Source organism: Muntiacus reevesi, chromosome 3, assembly GCF_963930625.1.
Source record: "Muntiacus reevesi chromosome 3, mMunRee1.1, whole genome shotgun sequence".
NCBI classification, from domain to species: domain Eukaryota; kingdom Metazoa; phylum Chordata; class Mammalia; order Artiodactyla; family Cervidae; genus Muntiacus; species Muntiacus reevesi.
This window is the reverse complement of record NC_089251.1, coordinates 167976329-167999874: the sequence shown is the minus strand read 5'-3', so window position 1 is coordinate 167999874 and position 23546 is coordinate 167976329. Positions and strand designations below refer to the sequence as shown.

Genomic DNA, 23546 nt, shown 5'->3' with positions numbered 1-23546 from the left:
TCTTCCAGGGGATTCTCTGGACCCAGGAATTGATCCCTGGTCTCCCGTATTGGCAGGTAGATTCTTTACCGTCTGAACCATCAGGGAACCCCATTCAACCTTTAACAAATACTCATCAAGGCCCTGGGATACAGTCATGAACAAACAAGCATGCTTCTCACGTAGGACGTCGGTTCTGATGCATGAGCTATGTGCATGGCCTGCATGTTCTAAGACAGAAAGCCACAAAGAAGTGGCAAAGATCTTTTCTGTTCTAACAAGTGCGATGTTGAAAGTCAGAGTCTGAGGGAGAGAGTTTAGGGGGCAGGGTGAGAGGGAATATAAAGCACTGATAATCACTTCAGCTGCCCTTCGAGGAAAAGCTGGAAGAGGACCCAGTGTGTTGGCTGGAGGACCAGCCGTAAGGCTCTCCCTGAGGTCGGGGAGACTACAAGAAGATGAGAGAAGGGGGGGGGGTCTGTATTTTTGGAGACAGCCTCAGTAGTACTTCTTAGTGGGCTGGGGATGAGAGTGCATGGTGGGGATAGGGGGGCAAAAGGTATCTGTCTGCATAGACGTGGCACCATTTTTCTAGATGGGAAAAGTAGCGATCTAAGCAAAGGGGCCCTGGGGTGGCCGTTTGGGGTCTTGGAGAGCCGGGGGATGAGGCTGGGGAGCACTGGGGGGCCACTGGTCAGGGGTGATGTGCATGAAAAGCAGGGATGGGAGTTCGTGGGAGGGTTATTCAAATGCGGTAAGTTAGGTAAGGCCATAAACATAGCGCTGGAGCATCATGATGACTCGGGAGCTGTTATTTCACTAGAAACCGGCCGGGTCCCTTATAGGAACCAGGAAAGGATAAGAGCAAGGCGGCAGGGTTGTGTGTACCAAGGGTTGATATTAGGACTCAGCAGTACCTGTCTTCTTAACCAGAAATTGAGGGTAATTCTATTTACCTGTTTCACAGGAGCTGAGCTGCCATCATGGAAAGCTAATGTTTTTAAAAACCAGAACCTGAGGTTTCCTGGTGGATGCTTTTAAACTCAGTCTGTTTTAACACACATTCATGTGTCAGCTCAGATGATAAAGGGTCTGCCTGCAATGCGGGAGACCTGAGTTCAATCCCTGGGTCAGGAAGACCTGGAGGAGGAAATGGCAACCCACTCCAGTATTCTTGCCTGGAAAATCCCATGGCTGGAGGAGCCTGGCGGGCTACAGTCCCTGGGATCGCAAAGAGTCGGACACGATGGAGCACCTTCACTTTCATGTGACCACACACACTCTTACCCCTTCTCATGAGACCACCTCCACAAGGTTCACTAACCATCCTAATGAAAACGGCTCAAAGCGGCCGTGACCTCGCAGAAACAAGGGCCAGCGCCGCCAGCTTTAGGGTGTGTGTTCCTGATTTTAAAAGCTGCCCGTTTATCACTTTCCTTTCTCAGTTTTCCCTCAAGGACAAATCAAGACCTGAAAAGATGTCACAGTGGGGCAATTGGGAAATGTGATGCGTGGCTTCTGTTGTCACTTTGGAGGAACTTCCCAGGCCTTCCTGGGTCCCAGGAGGCGGGTGGGAAAGCTCACAGCCTGCTCCCAGTCCCAGCCCATCCTTCACAGGGCAGGAAGCCCAGTCTGCCCCTGGGCCCTGCTCCCCAAGACCCCTGTAGCCGGGTGGGGTAGAGGGGTAGCTGCCTGCTCTGTAGGGAGGGACATCAGGGGAGTCAGGGTGCCCCGTGTGGACCCCATCTGGTGCCGCCAGAAGGTTCTGAGCATCTTCCTTGTACACCTGGTCCCCAGGTGGAAACTACCACTTGGAGGCACTTTGCAAGGCCAGCCGAGCGGCTCTTTTTAAAAGAGGTTGCGCAAAACCTGACCTGCGATGCGGGACTTTTCCAGATGTTCTTAGGGTAGCATGTCACGTTCTTTCCCATCCAGTTAATGGCAAAGGGGAAAATGTAAATCCGCATTCCCTGGGGGCCAAGGACACAGCAGTGATCGTCACAGGCATTGAAATAGCTTGTTTTATCACAAACCTCCTGGGTGACCATAAAAACATGCCGATTCTGTACCGTATTCCGACATGTAGGTTTGATTAATTACGCAAGTCATGGTTTGTGCTGTGACTACCCCTCCCCTTGGTCTTGAAATAAAATCAAAGTTCTACTTGAGTGTTCCATGCTTGTCCTAGGGCCCAGGGTGCCCTGACCGCCCCCGTTTGCATTGCTGAGCTGTGGCCCAAGCCCCCCGGTGGTGGGGTCTGTCCTGTGGGGACAAGGAAGCCGGGCTGCTTACAGAGTTGTATCTATACTGTCCCCTGGACCTCCCGGACTCCCAACTCCGGGATCTTGTTTTCTCCCTCAATCTTTCTCCAGCAATGACATCCACTCCCCTGCCCCCCTCGCCCTGCAACATGCTCCGTTTACTCTGTTGGAGATGGAGATTGTTATTTCCAGGTCTCCTTTTCCTTCTCATTTTCCTCAGACTGTTCAGATCTTATGGACTTTGTTGCCAGCTTCCCAGCTTTGTTTACTTTTGGAATATATATGGGCAGAGGGGGAGACCAAAAACAGAAAAATAAACAACAACAAGTAGGGAGACTGATGAAAAGTTCCCAAGAGTATTTCATTGGCGGCTGCGTTTGCAAAAGAGTATGCCTGACCTCTGTTCTCATGCCAGGTTGGGAGGCGGAGAAAGTTAGAGGAACTTCAGAGATTGCAGATAGAGTCTGTTCCTTCTATGTCCCCAGCATCATGTCAGGAAGTTCATTGCAGCTTCAGGAGGAGATACAGCACAATGCCCTTGTCAATCAATAGGTTTAGTTGAACCATGAAGATCAGGCAAGTGACTTAACTGACTCTTCCACTGAACTGACTGTCCAAGAATCTTATGCACACTGCCTTAAAGAAGTTCAGTCATTGTTGTTTGAATTCAGCTGATCATGCCCCAAATGATAAAAAACTTAGAAAAAAAACTTTTTCTTAGCTAAAATAGGAAAGGTGTAATAATCAGGAATGCAAGAAGCATCCTGGTGAGTTTTTAAGTGGTATCCTGCCCTTCGTCTGAGGGTCTTATAAATGTAGATAACAGGGATGCTCAGCACCCACACCTTTCCTGGGCACTGCGCCCTGTGCTAAGGGCCCTTCTGCTGCCCCTTGCTTCATACGCTTCACACTGCCCGGGGTAGATTCTTTTATCACTCTCATTTTGCAGATGGCTTTTTGTTGTTCGGTCACCAAGTCCTGTCCGACTCTTTGTGATCCCATGAACTGCAGCACTTCCTGATCCTTCACTGTCTCCCAGAGTTTACTCAAACTCATGTCCGTTGAGTCAGTGATGCCATCCAACCATCTCATCCTCTGTCGCCCCCTTCTCCTTTTGCCCTCAATCTTTCCCAGCATCAGGGTCTTTTCTAATGAGTCCGCTCTTCTCATCAGATGGCCAAAATATTGGAGCTTCAGTTTCAGCATCAATCTCCTTCCAATTCAGGGTTGATTTCCTTTAGGGCTGACTGGTTTGATCTTGCTGTCCAGGGGACTCTCAAGAGTCTTCTCCAGGACCACACAGATGGCTTTAAAAACTTCCCCCAGACTCACACAGCTGCTGAGTAGCTGAGTCAGTCTCTGTATCCTGGTCTTTCTGACTCAGCAGACACACCCAGCACCCCTCTCTCTGGAGAAAGCTTTCCTTTCCGCAAGATAAGGAATAATATCTAAAGCCAACAATTAAAACCAGAACTCTGGAACCATGTTTATCTTTCTGATTGCTAGTGTATTTTGTATTTAGGGCATGCATTGAGTGAGGCACGGTGTTTATTTTTCTGCCAGAGGTTATATGGTCTTTTAGGAGGTAGAATTACCTATAATAAGATATTTGCTTCCAAAATTTAGCTGACATATCTTCTGGATTAATTTTATTAGCTTCTGAAGCTGAAACTGCCACCAATTCATACAAAGGCAGTTTTCAACATCTTTATCAATGTGACCTCCAGAGGGCACTCCTAGCAAGCCTTAGATTTATTCTGTTCTCTCAGGTCTGAAGCTTGATTTTAAAACATATTTTCAGAGAATGGATTGCAATCCTGTATAAATAGAGAGAAAATTCATGGAAGAGACTCAAAAAAACACAAAACAGAAGTTCAGGAACTAGAATTTCTAGGTAGCAAAGAAAATCCAGGGATTTAAATTTTATAAAAATTATATCAAGAGAAATTAAAAACTTCTGCAGTCTAGAATCATAGCACTAGAAGGGATCTCAGAAGACAGGGAGAACTGTCTTTCCCAGTTGATAAGGACTTGGGGGAGATGGGATGGTGGGGGCAAGATTCTCAACTGTCATCAGAAACCAATAATGTAGTTTCATGTACTGATATAATATCCTGAGTCAGAGGGCATCAGGGCATTTTTTTAAAAAAATATTTACTTATTTATCTATTTGGCTCTGCTGGGTCTTAGTTGTGGCATGCAGGATCTGCTTCCCTGACTAGGAATTGAACCAGAACCTGCCAGATTGAAAGAGTAGAGTCTTAGCCACTGTACCAGAGGGTAAATCCCATCAGGGCATTTGGTTTTATTCTCTATAAAGTTGTATTAGCACTTCCAAAGGAAATATAGTGAGGCATAGTTAAAAGACAAAGTAAATGAGAATGGAAATCTAAGAAAAAATATTTAATTATTCCAGAAAAAAAAATAAAGGAGGGGTAGTGGAATTAAAAAAAAAAAGAAAACGCAACCCAGATGGGACCAACAGAAAATAAATCAAAGTAGCAGACTTTAATCTAGTCACATCAGTTATCAATAGTAAATGTGACTGGACTAAATGCTCTAATTTAAAGGCAGAGCTTATTAAATTAGAGAAAAGAAAGACTCAAGGATGTGCTGCTTTTAAGTATAAATATAAGTAGCTCAAAAGTGAAGAGATGGAGTTAGTATGTCTTACAAGCAGTATGCTTTAGAAAGCTGGAGCGGCCATATTAATATAAGATAGAATAGATTTAAGGGTGATGGATATTGCTTGAGATAAATGGGTGGATTCTCCAGGAACACATAACAATCATACATCTGTAAATGTCCAGTAATAGAGCTTAAGATATATGAAACAAACATTGACAGAATTTAAGGGAGCAATAGACACATCTGCAATCACAGCTTTAGCATCTCTGTCAGTAACTGATAGAATTCAACAAAAAAGCATTTCCATTCATCTAGATTGGCCATCCACCAGGGACTGAGCTGGTGTCAGCCGATGGGTGCTCTGCTCACGATAGGGTTTTATTTCATTTCCTTGGCTAATGAAGAAGCAGCTGTTTCTGCATCCTCTGCTGCCCAGAGGATGTCTCGAGATGGATTGTAATTGCTCTGAGTGTGAAGCTGAGGTCTTTACCTTGGCAAGTGGGCTCCCGAGGATTTCCTCATCACTCGTGCGCTGGAGAGCAACCCTGTAGTCTAGACAGGATGCGTTTCTCGTGAACAGAGTAAATTACTTCTGCCCAAATAAGGTGAGGCCCCCTTTCTCTAAGGAGCATTTTGTAACTGCTCCAATACCAGGCTATCAGCGAAGCGGGCACCATCAAGGGTCCTCGTGTTCCATGTTTGATTATGCTGATGAGTTTGGGATTGGAGTCTTACCTCGACAGCTAAGTGGCACTTAAAGACTCATTCATTATCTTACAACCACTTCAAGCCCAGACTGTGTTGTTCCCGGAGCTGCTTAATAGGATTATTGCAAGACAAGGAGCAGTCTTGCTCTCAGGGCCAATCCCTGTCTCACCCTATCACTTACCAATTCTCAGCCTAGCCGTCTCCTAAGAAGAGAAATGTTCAATTTCCTGCACTGATCGGAACTAACAGTTTTCCCAGCCTGCAGAAAAAAATGGGTTGAAAACTGGATATGCAATCAAGATAATACAGAGGAGTTATTTAGGTTAAAACATCTTGTGTTCCTGGATTACTTAAGATATGCGTAGTTGTAAGTACTAGATTCCCTGGACTGATCTGAAAGTAATTCTTATTTTGAATTTAAGTTTTTTGAGTTCAAATTAAGCTTTATTCCCTTATTTTCTAAATTAAGGGGAGTTAGCTTCCCTGATTGGGGAAGGAAATGGCAACCCACTCCAGTACTCTTGCCTGGAAAATCCCATGGATGGAGGAGCCTGGTAGGCTGCATTCCATGGGGTCACAAAGAGTCAGACATGACTGAGCGCCTTCACTTTCACTTTTCACTTGTGTGCATTGGAGAAGGAAATGCAACCCACTCCAGTGTTCTTGTCTGGAGAATCCCAGGGATGGTGGAGCTTGGTGGGCTGCCATCTGTGGGGTAACACAAAGTCTGACACAACTGATGCGACTTAGCAGCAGCAGCAGCAACTTCCTGATGGCTCAGACAGTAAAGAATCTGCCTGCCAATACAGGAGACCAGGGGTCCATTTCTGGGTCAGGAAGATCCCCTGGAGAAGGGCAGGGCAACCCACTCCAGTATTCTTGCCTGGAGAGTCCCCACGGACAGAGGAGCCTGGCGGGCTACAGTCCATAGGGTCACAAAGAGTTGGATACGACTGAGCAACTAACACACAGAGAATAGATCGGTCATCCAACTCTATGTTGGCAATAAGTGTGTTCAACCTTAAGTTGAACTAAGAAGCCAAAGTACACGTGTTTGGTGGTAGGCAGAAAATATCCCAGATCAAAATTTTGTCAGAAAAAAATGGTTCAGATGAACTTGTTGGCAGGGCAAGAATAGAGACTCAGAGAATGAATATGTGGGCACTGAGGGGGAAGGGGAGTGTGGGATGAATTGGAAGCATAGCATTTGACATATATACATTATCACCATGTGTAAAATAGACAGCTAGTGGGAAGCTGCTGTCTGCATAGGGCATGGACCTCAGCTCAGTGCTCTGGGATGACCTAGGGGGCAGGATGGGGTTGGAGGTGGAAGGGAGGCCCAAGAGGAAGCGCATACACGTGTATGCAAAGAACTGATTCACTTTGTTGTCCAGCAGAAACGCAGCACTGTAAAGCAGTTAGAGTACAATCAATAAAAAAATAATTGTGTCAGGCAAAGGAAAGTAGTCCTAAAATGTGTTTAATAAACAGGGAGCTGGTTTCCAATGGGTTTTCATCTATAGACCAATAACATACATTGTGTACAGTCTCACCCAGAGCAGGAAAAAGTCAGAAAGACATTAGGGATTAATCCATGGAAAAGAGATAAGACTGAGTATTCAGCCTAGTCTATGAATCATTCAATCCCTTTGCCCTGAGACGCTTGGGTTCCCAAGTCAATTCTTTTATTTTTAGAATCAAGATTGCGATAAATGCCGTATTCGTTTCTTTTGTACAGTACATTTTGCATGCATTGTTCCTTCTATCTGGTTTCCTCAGATGGCTTAGTAACTCTACCTGATGCCAAAGAAAGCCTTTGAGTGCTCCTGCAGTCCTGGTTGGTCGAGGTGGTGGGTCCGCAAATAGAAAATGGCATTTTTTCCATTTTGTCTTTCGTGAAAGAAACAGAACATGAAAGAAAGACTTTTCACTCCAGTCTCTTAAAAGGCCCTACCATTTCCCCCTAGCTTTTATCGTCGTTTAGATAATAAGGGGGTGGGATGGGGTGGCTAATGGTATTGTTTCAGAAATATTCTGACAAAGTAACTAACTTTTCTTCCAATGGTTTAATTACATCTTCCAAAGGGGAGCAAAACATTTGGAGTCCATTTATTTTTATGTAATAGATGTAGGAAAGGGGGAAAAGGTGACAAACTCCTTTTACTTTTTCCTTTGAGCACTTTAATGGAAAAAGTGCATAGGACTTGAGTCAAGTAGGTCACCAGTTATTAATTTAATTCTGTGTCCTTGGGCATGCAATTCCCTTCTGAGTCTGTCTCCTTGTCTCCAGATGGGAGGGTGTGGGGTGTATATGGGAGAGGCTGATACAATGAGAGGCCTCATGGATGGTCAGACAAGCCTGATTTACGAGTTTTCATTATGGTCGGTCCCCTTAGTTATCCCTTCTCCTTGCTAGTTTTTCTTTGCCCTAATTTCAGGCCATTATTCTTACTATGGCTACTTCCTACTTTGCTTTCTTTATTTACTTTGGCAGATCAGCTATTGTGTTTTTCACTATTTATCATGTAACCAAGCTTCATTTGATTTTATCATCATTTAAAAAATTGTAGTACAGATAGTTGATTTGCAATACTATATGAGTTTCAGGCACAAAACATAGTGATTCACAATTTTTAAAGGTTATATTCCGTTTATAGTTACTGTAAAATATTGGCTGTATTCCCTATGCTGTATAATACATCCTTGTTGCTTATGTATTTTATACATAATAGTTTGTACCTCCTAATCCCCTGTGCTTATCTGTCCCCTCCCCTTCCCTCTCTCTACTAGTAACCACTGGCTTGTTCTTTATAAATGAGTCTATTTTGTTATATTCATTAGCTTGTTTTACTTTTCAGATTCTGCATATAAGGGATACTATTTCTTATTTGTCTGTCTCTGTCTGACTTATTTTACTTGGTACAACGCCCTCCAAATGGATTCATCCATGTTGTTGCAAATGGCAAAGTGTCATCCTTTTCTGTGACTGAGTCATATCCCATTGTGTGTGTGTGGGATCTTCTTTATTGAGTCATCTGTTGATGGACACTTAGGTTGCTTCTGTATCTTGGCCACTGTAAATAATGCTGCTATGAACATTGAGGGGTACGTATATCTTTTAAGTTAATGTCTTAGTGACACCAAGCTTTAAATATGAAATTTTTGTCTCCAAAACTCTTTAAACATTTCACAATAACCTTCCTATCACCTTCTTGTTTTAAGGGATGAATTCTTGGGACTTCCCTGGCTGTCCAGTAATTAGGACTCCATGCTTCCACGACAGGGGTCTGGGTTCAATCCCTGGTATGGGAACCAAGCCACGTAGAGCAATCCCACACCACCACCCGTCCCCCGCCCCCCACCTGCAAAAGGATATATTCTCCACATTTATTCTGCACTTTTCTAATCTTAACATTCTGTGGGTTTGCATTTGGTACTGAGAACCTAGGATTTGGTCTCTGGGTAGGGTGTCCTTGGTGGCTTAGATGGTAAAGCGTCTGCCTGCAATGTGGGAGACCTGGGTTCGATCCCTGGGTTGGGAAGATCCCCTGGAGAAGGAAATGGCAACCCGCTCCAGTATTCTTGCCTGGAGAATCCCATGGATGGAAGAGCCTGGGAGGCTACAGTTCATGGGGTAGCAGAGTCAGATGCGACTGATCGACTTCATTATCCTTTCCTTTGGGAACTTGACTAACTAATGACTTAAGGACATTTCTTACCCCCTCCTTTTCCTGTGGGCGCTGGGTACCTCTGACTTCATCCTGGCTTATCAGATCTTCTGCCTCCAGCAACAAACACTCACTGGATTCCAAAGCTCCTTTTTTTTTTTTCTAGCTTCAGATGAAGGTCTCTTTTCAAAGGATGTTAACACCTGATTTGTTGTAAGACATTCTGGAAAGCAGTCTTATCCTACACTCTTACACTCTAGTGTTTGAGGGTTGGTGGCCTGATTCTTCTTTTGAGGCCGTGTCTCATTGATGTAATTCTAAAACAATTTTAAACCCACAGATTAAGAACATGTGTTTCTTCATGTCACATGTTAAGAGAGACTTTAATTCATTCTGAAATCTATATTGAAGACTGTCTTAAAGCAAAATTGCAACTTTACAGCTATATTAACTACAAATTACATGGAGTCTGAGTATAGTTATCCAGAGAGTCAAAGCCAGCTAGAATTCTTCTTTGACAAAGGCCTCAAGCTTTTCATTGTTGTACAGGAGGGTAGGTGGAGCGGGCCATGTGATAAGGTGGAAAGATATGTTTTCCTTCTCTGGTCTCAGTCTCAGAGTGTCTGGAATGTTCTTCAAAGGTGGATCTGTCAGCATGACCTTTGCTGGCTCCTTCTTGAATCCCTTTATATTTTATCTACTATCTCTGGGGACATAAGTTTCATATTTTTATTATCTACAGTAGCACAGTACTTCCTCTTTTTGTCCTAAAATTACATCTTTCAAGCTTTAAGGAGTGCCCTCTGCCTTTAGGATTGGGAAGCGATGATTCCATCCGCATTTGCTCCCTTAAGTTCCACCCGATCCTGGAGGCTTTGATGGTATCTGCTGAGCCTTTGTTGTCAAGACAGAGAAAGCTAATTTGGGTTCAGAAAACAGTTTCAAAGGAGCCTACCTCCAGGAACCAAATAGGTTTTGAGCCAGGGGGCAGGGGTCCTCACTGTTGAAATGCAGGAGCCCATTGTGGTGAGCGTCGACAAAGGGTTAAGCATCACAGTCTTCGTAGAAGCAGAAAACAGGGCCGATCCAAAACATATAACATATACTCCAAAATAAGCCAGGCTCGCCCCTCTTAATGGGATCACTGCAGACATGCCAAATGCTACAGCTAGTCAATTGTATACATATGGTAAAACTTTTCATACCATTCAGCGTTTGCCGCAATATGATTTTAATTATGTACAGATTGGGTAGCTGGAAGAAAGCATTGGAACTGAATAAAGTTAAACATAAGCTCTTTTATAAACGGCCCCGTTTAGGTTAGAACATATGCAAATGACCGCCGGGGCCAGTAGGAGTGTGTGGTCTGGGACAGTCTCTGGGGACGGGACAGGACTTGTCTTCGAGCTGGGGACCCGGCTCATCTGCAAGGAGAGAATTTACAGAGCAGCGATTATACTCCTTTTGAAGTCGGGACTTATCGCTACTGCTTGCGCCTGGTTGCTCACATTCTTCCTGCCCCGAGACAGGGTTTGTCTCTGCACAACGAAATTGCTGTCTGGGCAAACATCACCTTCAACTTGAAAGGCTCTGGGGCTGGATACGGCAGAGATCAGTAGTTTTGAAACTTTTTTTTTCCTTCTTTCCTAATGGTACTTTTGTGGGCTGTGTTGTTTCTCTGAAGTCAATTTGACATAGTAAATTCAAAAGCGGTGCTGTTTACCTCATTCAAGAAAAGAATCAAGAGGCAAATTTTGCTTGAGCCAGGCCTTGGCTGTGCAGAGGAGAAAACCGCCGGCTTTGGAATGTGCTTTCCTCAAACTTGAACAGCCTAGATTTGGTTTTCCTCAGAACTTACCAGAAAAGCTTGGACTTACTGAATATCTTCTGGGTAAGCCACTCTGAATTCCAGCTTCTCTTTGGTGAAATGAAGACACACCCTGTGCCGCCCACCACCTCACCCTGCAAAAGTCAACTTACTGAGGCTTCAGGACCCAAAACCTGGCCCGTCCAGACTCTGCCCACAGGACTGCTGACATCCCCGAGGAGAGAAGATGGAGTTAGTGTAATAAGGGCTGAAAATGACACCTGACTCTTTGGGAGCCTCTCGGATCAAACCATTCCAAGAACGGGCAAGCCTGTATTCTGTGTCTTTGCCGGTGAGATGGGAGTACCAGGAATTGAACCTGTTGCAAGACAGGGGTCCCCTTCCAGGGCCCAATAGTGGGCATTTGTCTAACACTTGGAAATGGATTGTCTGAGGAGACACATGTGCTGAGAGAGGAAAAGGCTTTATTGGGAAGTGGCGCCCGGGCGGAGAGAAGCAGCGTGAGGGAACCCAGGAGAACTGCTCGGCCACGTGGCTTGCAGTCTCGGGTTTTATGGTAATGGGGTTAGTTTTCAGGGCGTCTCTAGCCAGTCATCTTGCTTGATCCATATTTGGTCTTCGGGTCTTTCCTGGTGGTGCAAACCTGGCTCAGCCAAGATGGATTCCAGCGCAAAGGATGCTGGGACGTTGGTAGGACAATACTATGGGCTGGCATCCCTTCCCTCCTCTTGGCCCCTCGGGACTTCCGGTTGTGAGGCAACTCATACGTGTGGTTATCATTGTGCCTGTCCAAGGCAGGCGGTTTTGGTCAGTGGCTCCCTAACAGACCTGTTACAGGCGCAGGGTGAGGCCTGGATCAGCCATGGAGAAGTCTTCTCCCCTAATATCCATGAAGAAGGAGGCAGAATGAAGGGAACCCCAGGTCATGGGGAGAGGGGGATGGACTTCGGGATCCCTGTTATTCGAGAGGAAACCACGCTCCCCAGCACTGCTTTTGGCCTCGTGAGCAGCAGTGATTTCCATGTGCTCCCAGCCCCTTGGCTGGTCAGATGGGTGGCCACGGCAGCCGTGGGAAAAGACTGTGTCACGTTTCAGCCCCTTCTCTTTGTATCTGTGAGTATTTGTATACAGACACTAATCTGTAGACATACACACTCAAGTTCTAGTTTTCTACTGTTTGGGCTTTGGTTCAGTAACTTTTCTTGGGAAAGTCACTGATTTTAGCCTAGAGGGAGTTGTGATCTAATTAATTAATTAGCTAATTAAAGCTCTTTGGTAATAACTATCTAAAGATTGAAATGTCTCACTCTGGGGAGAAGAGGCAGGGCTACCAGTGAACTAGACTTGACCTCTAGACTGTGAATTTCTTGAGGGCACCTTTCACATCTTACCCTCTTTTGTGGGATAAATGAAGGCCAAGTGAATGACTCTGAAATTAATTAATTTCACTTCGTTGAAATGAATTTTGTTAATGAACCGTTTAATAATGCTTTCAGATATACAGAAACGACATCTGTAGTACAAGTACAGTCATACAAGTTAGTTTCTCCACGTTTAGGAAGGAAGATGGGGGGAGGGAAGAAGGAAGGTCATTTGTACTTAATTTCAAATACTGATTCCTCATTTCTTCTTTGATGTTTACTTCAGTGGCCTTAAAATATTGGCTCCCCAGATAAAGTTTATTATTTCTTGAAGTCACTTCCATTCTTAGTTACCAAAATCAGAGGAAGCATAAATACTAGAGTTAACTGCAGGGGATCTTTGCCGTGCTTGGCAGCCCAAAGAATCAACCTTGTTCCTTCAATTCCTTTCCCCATGGCTGCCCCACTCCATCCCCTGTTGAGACCACAGCCCTTTGTGGCCTTGGATGAGTTCAACCACAAAGAAACCATCCCGCCCACATACTAGGAAGTGGACAAGCTCGTAGGAGTGAGACAGGGGCTTGGACAACACAGGAGGTGACCTCTTTAGGTGGGGTCTGGCTCAGGCCCTTCACTCTGGGGCTGATATTCTCTGGTTGACCTTTGCTACTCTGCATTTAGTTCCCAATCCATTTGTGTGCCCAGTGGTAGAGAAGAAGCTAGAAAAGCCACAACTCCTTAAAATATAGGGGCTGTCATCAACGTAGTAGGAAGGACAGACATTTAAACGATGGTTACAGCTTGTACAATGTAATACTTTGCTAGAGTTGAGGTATAAACCAAGAAGAGACCAAAAAAAAAAAAAAAAGCTAACAGATATGCCTGGGAGTATCAGGGAAGGCTTTATGGAGGGCATGTTGGGCAGGGTCTTGAAGGATGAATAGGGGTTCACTTGGTAGAGACTCAGGGCATCCCAAGCTCTGCAGATAAAGTAAAGACATGCATTTCTAAACAGCAAAAAGTCCAACCTGGTCAAAATACAGGAAAAATGGGTGAGTGGGAATTCACTGGATATGAGACTGTTGCACCAGATTGGGGTCCAAATGCCATCATAATGATTGATTATAATTATTTATATGTCTGTATCTCCTGCCCAAGTGTCTGCACCCTGGGATCAGGGAACAGGTTTTACTGACTTTCTTCAGACAAAGTTGGGCATTTTTGTGGTGATATGGCTCTAGATTTACTGACTTTCTTCAGTCTTCCTGAATCTGGCAGTGTTTTTAAGAGGGCCCCATGAATTTTCATTGAATGGATACTGGGTGATATTGGAAGTTATTTTAGCCTAGGCTGAGGAGCTGGTCATATATCACAGTAATTTGTTTAGACTTTACCTCTTGGAGAACATAGAGCCATTAAACAAGAATGATCTAAATCTATCTGTGTTTGACAACGTTATTCTGACTATAATGTGACAGATTCATTGAGAGAGACTGGATGTTGGAAGGCCAGTTATAAAAACTACTGTAATGATCTGGAGGAAATATTAGAAACTTTGGGAGGGTGAAAACTTGAGAGATATTTATAAGGTAGCATTGACAGCTAACCCCAATTTTTGGTGACCAGTCGAATGGAGGGGGGGAAATTGAAGATCGCTGTTGACTCAAGAGAAACCAAGTCTGACTTTCAAGTGGATTTATACTCAAACATGAAAAGGAAAAGAATATCCTAATACTTGGGCACTAAATGTAATTAGCTTATTGATATCGGTTTAGAAGAATGAAATTGAGTTGACTAACCAATAAGATTTACATAGACATTGAAGAGAAGGAACTAATTTATATAGCATATGTAATATACATATTGGTTTTGTAGCATACATAATATGCAAATAAACAAGTAAAGAGTATGTTCTGATGTCATAGATATAATCAGGGCTGCCATGTGTGGTCTCACAGGTTGTGCACTGTACAAATCAAGGAAGCAGCACCAATAATAGCAAAAGGTCACCCTGCAAAGTTACTGTCATGTCCGTCTTGGCCTTCAACTCAACAGATTCAGAGACTGTGTGTGTTTCTAGCCACAAAAGAAGAATTTTAGGATGGGAATTTGATAGACTTGCAAGGTTTGATCATCTGAGGGAGGCCCTTCTAGAGCCAGGTCATTAGTTAGTTAGATGTGTGTTAAATGAGAGAAGTTTTTCTCCTCTTAAAGGACTTAGGCTATGTTCTTATCCTGCCTTCTGACAGCAGTGGGAAAACCCAGCTTTTCACATGTGGTGATGTTTTGAAACCTTCTAGTGTGTGATGAGTCCCACTCCATGGTGCTCAGTATTTCTGAATCTCGTTCATAACGAATGATGCAAAGTGACACATGGATTCAGCCTTTAGAAAGGATAAACTCATGGAAGCAGATGAAGAAAGTACAGTCCTTTATATTCTTTCACAACAATCCAATGTTGCTTTAAAATTGGTGTGGATTTTGCTCACAGGCTTCAGGGGAGACAGCTTCCAACGGTGACAGACCAAACTGTAGGTTAGGATTGTCTCTGCTGTGACCTGGCCTGCCACGACTGGGGGTTTCTAAACCATCACAGCGGTTCTCAGTTGCAGGACTCAGTTTGGGGGAAGTGGGAGGCTCTGTAGAACATGTCAGAGAAGAGCATCCTCTTAGGGGTCAGACCGCCTAGGGCTCCCGGAAAGCAGCCCAGACGACTGCATCATACACAGTCTCCAGATGCTCGGGCCCTTGGGACCCAGTTGTCAAACCGAGTTCTGGACCAGGGCCTGGGCAAGCGCAGGTAGGCTGTACAGCGGTGCCTGCTTCCCCGCACTTATTCATCTAGTGGAAACATGTCAGGCTGCCTCCTCCAGGGCCCGGCATTTATTTTAAAAAACGTTAGAAAGGAAGCAGATTGCTTCCCATCTTCCTCCCTCTTTGGGCGTGTTTATTGTGATTGGAAATCATTCTCGGCCACGTGGTTGTGGCTTTCACCCCACTCTTTGTGCTCCTAGGTTAAACAGCCCTCTGTGCAAATAAACAGAAAAGGGTGAGGTATTTTATTCAGCGACAGAAAAAGGAGCAAAGTGAGAGCCTGGAGAAGTGGGAGGGGAGGTCCGCAGGCTCGTGTCCTCTGCAGTGAGCTCTTTCCTCGCTCTCGGAGCCAGGCGGGGAGGCATGGTAGAGGCCCTGGCCGGCGCTGGCGGGGAGCCCAAACCCAGGTGTTTGGCAGGAAACTGGACTGCCGTCCCAAGGTTGTTGTTTGCTAGAACTTACTTGGGGCTTATCTTGACTGTTCCTGTTGGGGGGGAGGAAATTTGGAGCTGCTCTCAACTTGATTAAAACCTGAAAGCAAGAAATAAAGCTGAAGAATTTCTGCAGTTTTGGATCACGTATATTTTAAAATTTTGTTCCAAAGCTCATAAAACCTCCAGCTGTTGGTACAACTGATGAGACTTATTTGCCATTGAAATCACTTTGAACACATTCCTTTTTTATATATCTTTTAAAACATTTTATTTATTTAATTTTGGCGGCACTGGGTCCTTGTTGCTGCGCGCAGGGTTTCTCTAGTTGCGGCGAACGGGGACTACTCCCTAGTTGCGCTGAGCGGGCTTCTCACTGCAGTACCCTCTTGGGGTGCTGAGCTCAAGCTCTAGGGTGCACGGGCTTCAGTAGCTGCCGCTCTCGGGCTTAGCGGCGCCTTGGCATGTGGAATCTTCCCGGACCAGGGACTGAGCGCATGTCCCCTGCATTGGCAGGCAGATTCTTAACCACTGGACCACCAGGAGGTCCCTGGACACATTCTCAGAAGGAGCCACATACGACCAAGACCACTCAGTGACGATCACAGCACGCGCTGCACCAGAGCCCCTCAAAACTCGGCCTTTTGTGTCTGAGGGACCGTAGGCTTAAACTTTCATTCTTCTTGTCCTCCTACACCTGGAAAAGACTGTTTATTGTTAGTTAGCTCCCTGTTTCAAGTCAATGCACACTTCATGAAAATCTCTTCAAAAAGAAAAAGAAAAAGACTTCCACAGATACAGAAAGCCAGCACAAGTCAAGTGGATGGTTTAATGAATTACTGAGGTCAAAAAACAAAACTTCACTCCTGCCCCCTGCAGTTCTCATCTCAGGCCCTCTTCTCCCCCAGGAATAACCTCTCTTCTGAACTTCTCTGGTGACTTCTTTTCTGGGTTTAACTTTTTTTCTTTAGTTAAATGCTCTTTATTTGTTGCTTTTGGTGCACAAAGCTATGGGAAGCTGCCCAACCCAATAAGTCAGTCCCTTCATCACTCTTAGTTAAGGCAGCCATGGGCCAGGGGGAGGGAGCATTCAGTAAGCCATCTTCTCCCCAACCTTCTTTCTGGAACCATTCTCTATAGGTCCCTTCATAGTTCCGAGCCCCTTCGTAGCCAAGGCTCTGGGCCAGCTGCATGGCCTGCAAGCCCCGCTTGCCCATCTGACAGAAGAAAATGAGATTCTCGTCTTCCGGCTTTGGCTTCTCAGAGGAGAACAAAGCCTTGAAAGCAGCCAGCTCCATCGGCAGGTCACTTTCCAACTCTGACCACCTCCACCGGGGGTGCTCCATGGGCTCCGAAGGCCACATGTTGGCCTAGACCGGATTCCAGGTCTCCCCTGCCGGTACCTCCAGCCATCGTGCGCACCGCAAATGCGGGTTTCAGGAACGTGACCCTGGCCCGCCCCCTGGGAGTGGGCTGTGTGTTTAACTTTTTAAAATTATTTTATATAAAATCATTATATAAAATATTATATATTATTATATAAAAATATTTATATTAAATTTATTTTATATACATAGATTTTTATTTTGGCTGCACTGGGTCTTCTTGAAACCCATGTCCATTGAGTCGGTAATGCCGTCCAACCATCTCATCCTCTGTCGTCCCCTTCTCCTCCTGCCCTCAATCTTTCCCAGCATCAGGGTCTTTTCAAATGAGTCAGCTTTTCGCATCAGGTGGTCAAAGTATTGGAGTTTCAGCTTCAACATCAGTCCTTCCAATGAACACCCAAGGACTGATTTCCTTTAGGATGGACTGGTTGGATCTCCTTGCAGTTCAAGGGACTCTCAAGAGTCTTCTCCAACACCACAGTTCAAAAGCATCAATTCTTTGGTGCTCAGCTTTCTTTATGGTCCAACTCTCACATCCATATATGACTACTGGAAAAACCATACCTTTGACTGGATGGACCTTTTTTGGTAAAGTCAAGTCTTTGCTTTTTAATATGCTGTCTAGGTTGGGCATAGCTTTTCTTCCAAGGAGCAAGCGTCTTTTAATTTCATGGCTGCAGTCACCATCTGCAGTGATTTTGGAGCCCCAAAAAATAAAGTCTCTCACTGTTCCATTGTTTCCCCATTTATTTGCCATGAAGTGATGGGACCTGATGCCATGATCTTAGTTTTCTGAATGTTGAGTTTTAAGCCAAGTTTTTCACTCTCTTCTTTCACTTTCATCAAGAGGCTCTTTTGTTCTTCTTCACTTTCTGCCATGAGTGGTATCATCTGCATATCTGAGGTTATTGATATTTCTCCCAGCAATCTTGATTACAGCTTGTGCTTCATCCAGCCCAGCATTTCTCATGATGTACTCTGTATATAAGTTAAATAAGCAGGGTAACAATATACAGCCTTGACGTACTCCTTTCCCAATTTGGAACCAGTTTGTTGTCCCATGTCCAACAGTTCTAACTGTTGCTTCTTAACGTGCATACAGATTTCTCAGGAGGCAGGTCAGGTAGTCTGGTATTCCCATCTCTTTCAGAATTTTCCACAGTTTGTTGTGACCCACACAGTCTAAGGCTTTGGCATAGTCAATAAGGTAAAACTAGATGCTTTTCTGGAATTCTCTGGCTTTTTCGATGATCCAGTGGATGTTGGCAATTTGATCTCTGGTTCCTTTGCCTTTTCGAAATTAAAAAATTTGATCTTGCCTGTTTAGAAATATTTAAAGTACCTTTTAATTCTTTTAAAAACTACAGATGCTTCCTTTAACTCCTTAAAATTTATCTACTGAATGACCTTTAAGTAGGACTTAAAGTATTTAAGCCAAATTCTACAAGCAACACATTCAATTACCTTGTGTAAGCTATGATTTTGAGATTTTTTTTTTTTTGCAAACACAGTGGTAATACCTAATTTTAATTGAAATGTGGTCAAATCTAAAAACAGACATAATTAAAAATGCTAAGAAGCCAGAAAGTTGCATTTGAATCTATACTAGCGGCTGAAAGGTTGAGGTTATCTGGCTAATATACAGGGGAGCTTTTCATTCTCTGATACCACTGATCTTGTGACGTGTGCTTATATACCAGGTTCCAGGTGGTGCTAGTGGTAAAAAACCCACCTACCAATGCAGGAGACATAAGAAAAGCAGGTTTGATTCCTAGGTCAGGAAGATGCCCTGGAGGACAGCATGGCAACCCACTCCAGTATTTTTGCCTGGAGAATCACATGGACAGAGGAGCCTGGCGGGCGTCAGTCCAGAGGATCTCAAAGAGTCAGACACAACTGAAACGACTTAGCATGCATGCATGCCCTTATATACATAATCATTATGTCACATAGTCAAAGTGAAAGTGAAATTCGCTCAGTTGCGTCCAACTCTTCGTGACCCCATGGACTGTCCATGGAATTCTCCAGGCCAGAATACTGGAGTGGGTAGCCTTTCACTTCTCCATGGGATCTCCCCAACTCAGGGATCAAACCCATGTCTCCCACAATGCAGGCGGATTCTTGACCAGTTGAGCCACCAGGGAAACCCTGCGACACATGGATTATTCTAGGCAAAGAACAGAAAAACAGCTATGGCTCTGTAAGAAAAGCCCAAAACTAAAATCACGAGCAAGCTTAGAACTTAAAGCTCGAGAGCTCTGGTGTGACGGGATCTGTCTTTCTGTTCTGGTTCTGCCACCATTTAATGCTGGGCACGGCAACAGTTCCTCTGCACCTGATTCTCACAGTCCATCCACACTTTTGTTGTGAAAAGTGATTATTTATTAAACTCTCTACCTTATTATTAATCTTGATTCTGGAAAATGTTAGTTAAACCTGAGTCTTTGGTGTGAAAAATAAAAAGGTGTGGAAAAAATGCATACTCCCAGGGTTCATCAAATATAACTTCATTTACTTGTGGGTCCTAATATTTTGCATTTTTACCTGATAATGGTTTGTTAGCACTGGTAATAATAACTAAAATGGCAAATACTTGCAGAATAACTTTTAGTTCATGAGATGCTCTTTCTCATGAACTATTTGTGTTTTTATAGAATAAAAAAATCCCACATAAAGTATCTCTTCTGCTTTTATCATATGCTAGTGTTCTTTCCTCAGCTGGTGGTGAAGAGGAACTTATTAAAGACATAGGTGTTAAGTGAAAAAACCTAAATTATAAACATCTAGTCATTATTTTTCTATACATTTCTGGAGCTGTTTATTTTGTATAGTAGCCAATTCTTAAAATCATCACATAAGTCTGTACTGTGAAAAATATGAGTTAAATAATGGATAATTAATCTTGACATAATCTCATGGCGTTGCTTCTTAAAAAATAAATATGTAATAACCAAGTTACCAGGATGACACTGAGAACTTAACTGCCATCCTGAGCTGTCTTATTGGATAGTCACTTAAACCCACATGAGAGAGGTTTACAATATGAGTCATTCAGATTCCTCTGCAGGAAGATGGTTTTTCTTTTGCCCTGAGTCCGTACTCAGATACCAAGTGGCCATCTGGTAGATTGCCACAAATCCTGTATCTGTAAGCATGGTATCTAGGATATATCTGAAGGAAACTGCATTAAAAGGAAGGAAAACTGAGTCACTGTTTTATCCTCATCAGAAAGGTCACAGTAACCTGTCGTCCCAAGGGAGGCACTATTCTTGAGAAGATTACAGTGGGGTGGTGGGGGTTAAGAGACTTCCTAGCAGTTTCCACAGTTCTGGCAATTCAGGCTAGATTTGGGTTCCATCTCCTTGAGGTTTAATTCCCTCTTCTGGCTCCATTGGTGTTACCAGGCCTTTTGTGTCTTCATGGGTGCCATCTTCTTTCCCAGACTATGCAAGAGGGGGGAACCCCACTCTGTTTTCCTCGCTAGTCCTGGAAAATTCACACCAGCCCTTCTCAAGCTCTTCCTAACTCTGAGCATTAGATGTGAGCATCCCATCCTTAAGAGATGTGTCTTTCACGAGGAATCAAAATAGTCCCCAGCTTACTCTGGAACTAAGTGAAAATTAATCTGCGGGCAGACACTCCCTCTTGTTCACACTTACCATTCTGTATAGCCTTCTAATAGAGCACTTGTCACTTTGCTCTGTAACTTGAGAGCTTTCACATTTCACCATCACCTACAAAAGAAATGTGTTTTCCATTGCAAACCAGCACACACAGATATATATATATATATATAAATGATTGATACAGAGATATAGACATGTATCCATGTGAGTTGCCTTACCTTGACTGCACACACTCTGATATTTTCCATTCTGTTCTACTTTCTTTCTTTATTTTTTGTCTGTGCTGGGTCTTCATTGCTGTGTGTGGGCTTTCTCTGGTTGTGACCAGTGACCGCTACTCTTTGTTGCAGTGTCCGGGCTTCTCACCGTGGTAGCTTCTCTTGTTGCAGAGCAGAGGCTCTAGAGTGTGGGCTCTGCAAGTGTGGTGTATGGACTTCGTTGCTCCTCTGCACGTGGGATCTTCCCAGACTAGGGATCTTTGCGACCCTATGGACGGTAGCACCCCCCCCCCCCCACCGGCTCCTCTGTCCATTGAATTCTCCAGGCAAGAATACTGGAGTGGGTTGCTATGCCCTCCTTCAGGGGATTTTCCGAACCCAGGAATCAAACCCGCATCTCTTATGTCTCCTGCATTGGCAGGTGGGTTCTTTAACACTAACGCCACCTGGGAATCCCTTGCCATACCCTAGTGGGACTCATTTCTCCATAAAGAGTGGGACGAGCTCATTATTAGAATTTTGTGGCAAAAATGGAAATGACTTCCACATTTTAAAAGACTATGCATGTAAAATCAATGTGAAGTTTAGCATATTTTGTAACTCAGAGGTCTTCATAAGAACTATTATATTAGAAAGATTACGCCTAAATGAAGTCTGATGTAGCAGAAAGAGCACCAGTGGAAGAACTTCTGGTTTGATCCGCAGTTACTGACCACTAGATTGTGAGTGGGACAGCCTCTCTGGATCTTATCTCTTCATCTATGAAAGGAGACCCCTCTCCATTCCCCAAATCCTGTGATTACAATATGGGCTTTCAAATCCATTTCACATTCACTGGATCATATTAATCAACAGGGAAATAACATTTCACTTTTCTCAGCTGCAGAGTCTGAATCAGATACAGTGCCTGCAACCTTTTCTCTCGATAATCGTTGCTTGCCACTCTCAGAAATGCCAAATGGTGCTTGGCTGACCTGATCACCAAAATGAAGTCAGATTATCTGTTATCTTCAGAAATAGAACTTCAAAAATGAGGCTTTTGCATGCATCGTCACAGTGATAGTACAATTGTCCTAAATTGTACGTTACTTGGTCCATGAACTGTAATCTCTTCATTTAATGTGTTGTGAATTGATCATTCACATATGAGTAATGTAATGAGCCCGTTTGCTGTTTTCTTCTAGGACAGAATGACTTGGAAGATAATGGAGCTTCAAAGTCTAGCAGAATTTGAAGTCTTTCCTCTTCTGGTTTAAATTTAAGAAGGTCAGTAGTGAATTTCTTTTGCTACCAGCTGGGACTTGCCCATCTTCCCTATTTCTCAACGAGCAGGCTGTCCTGAAGTTAGCAGGGTAGTTAGGAACACCTTTGCTGCATTGGTATGGAAGTCAAGATTTTTTTCCGATGTCTAGAAGAAAATGCTTAGTTTGGAGAGGTTAGCAGCACAGTTCTGTGCTACCAGCTCCCTAATACAGAGCTCCTCTTTTGTTTCTTCGCAGTACTACCCTCCCAGGTACCCCCCGCCCCCCCACCAAGGCTCTGATGCAAACGAAAATCAGATCATAAGTGACTCAGCTCAAAAGGTTAAACTCCTCACCAAAAATGTCAGAAGGACTCCGTTACCTTTATTGTTTTCAAAATGAACAGAGTTAGCGTCCACAGGGCACCAGGGTGGTGGCACATTAGTTCTTATACAAAGAAAAAAAGGAGCTGGTGTCAGAAGCAGTCTTTTTCTGACTCATTTGCTCTCCATTTGTTGCTCCTGTTTGGCTGATTATGTTAACCTTCTGCTCGGTCTCCACACCCTATCTAGTTTTGCCACCTTCCACCTAAAATTAGATGTATGTTCAACCTTGTCACTCCTCTGAGCGGCCCCCTATCTGATTAAGCCCAGCCTCCCTTCCTGGCTTCCAAGTTTCTGTGGCCTGATATCCACCCCCATCCTCATCTCGCGATGCCCCTTCCTCACTCCTAGACCTGTTGGGTCCGTGTCTTTGCTCTTGGCTGTTCTCTGTCTGACATTATCTCCAGCCCCCTCCTCCCCTGACTGCATTGCAAGACACACTCAGGGATCAGCCCCTCTGGGCAGCCTTTCCAGGACCCCCACCCCCACCCCTATAGTGGGCGGCAGGCCTCTCCAGGATCCCGTGGTCCCTGCACACACACCTCCGTACCTACACTCACCACTTCATGTCCACTTAACAGTCTGACTTTTCTCTCTCTCCTGCTGGGGGAAGAGAATTTTAAGTCATTATTGCTGAAAATTTACGGCTTCTCCAGCGAGATCGGATTTTTGAAAGACGTACAAAAACATAGAAAGAGAAGGATGAATAAGCAAGGATGAACGTGAGAAGAGATTTAGGACAGCAGAAGCCTTAAATGAGCCTTGACTTGCAAAGATGCAAAAGCTGGTGTTAATAGAAAAGACTTTTAAAACTATCTCTAGCCAGAAGGAGAGAGAACAGGGGCTAACAAGTGTCAGGCTGGAGAAATTGAGCATGGGCAGGCCACTATTTTTGTAGATATCACAGTGGGTACTTTAATGAGCAAAAGGGGCTGGACCCCTCCAGCCCTGAGAGGTTGATTCTATAAAACAGGTCATTATTTCTATAAAAACAGATGTTGAAATTCTG

The 23546-nt window shown here is 44.2% G+C and overlaps 1 protein-coding gene across 3 annotated transcripts in view; it reads left to right on the top strand.

Moving 5' to 3' along the window:
- Positions 1-23546, top strand: part of SCAF8 (SR-related CTD associated factor 8) — a 208354-nt gene that overhangs the window by 164821 nt on the left and 19987 nt on the right. For all 3 annotated transcript variants that reach the window (XR_010662458.1, XR_010662459.1, XR_010662460.1), the window contains exon 21: positions 22098-22179. The gene's annotated coding sequence lies outside the window, so the exon portion shown is untranslated. The remainder of the gene's footprint in view (positions 1-22097; positions 22180-23546) is intronic.